Raw genomic sequence first — 721 nt, forward strand, 5'->3', positions numbered from 1 at the left:
CACCCTCCTCCCTTTTCCCTCCTCGCCTCCCCCTTTTTTTTTTTTTTTTTTTTGCTCTCCTGCCGATGCCAAAGACCCAGCCGGGCTCTTGTGCTTTCACTCGCAGCTGCAGCTGCCGATTTTCGCTGTAAGCCCTTGTGCCTAGAAGGCCCAGAGCGAGGGATTCTGGGACGCGGTGATTGAAGACAGCACCAGCGCGGGAGACCATTGCTCAGACTTTCCTGTCTGTCGCCCCAGCGCTCAACCCACAGAGAGGGAGCGAGGGGTTGGGGGGGGGGGAGAAGGGGGGGAAAAAAAAAAAAAAGGGGGGGGGGGGGCAGGGGTGGGGAGGGGGAAAAAAAGGGGAAAAAAGGGGGGGGGGAAAAAGAGGGGATAAAAAGAAGGGAGGGAAAAAGGGGGGAGAAAAAGAGGGGGGAAAAGAGGGGGGGAAAAGAGGGGGGGAAAAGAGGGGGGGAAAAGAGGGGGGAAAAGAGGGGGGAAAGAGGGGGGAAGGGGGGGGGAAGGGGGGGGGAAAGGGGGGGGAAAGGGGGGGGAAAGGGGGGGGGAAAGGGGGGGGAAAGGGGGGGAAGGGGGGGGGAGAAAAGAAAAGGGGGGGGAAGAAGAAAAAGGGGGGGGGAAGAAGAAAAGGGGGGGGAAGAGAAAGGGGGGGAAGAAGAAAAGGGGGGAAGAAAAGAAGGGGGGAAGAAAAGAAAGGGGGGAAGGAAAAGAAAGGGGGGAAGAA

This window comes from Larus michahellis, chromosome 19, assembly GCF_964199755.1.
Source record: "Larus michahellis chromosome 19, bLarMic1.1, whole genome shotgun sequence".
Lineage (NCBI taxonomy): Eukaryota > Metazoa > Chordata > Aves > Charadriiformes > Laridae > Larus > Larus michahellis.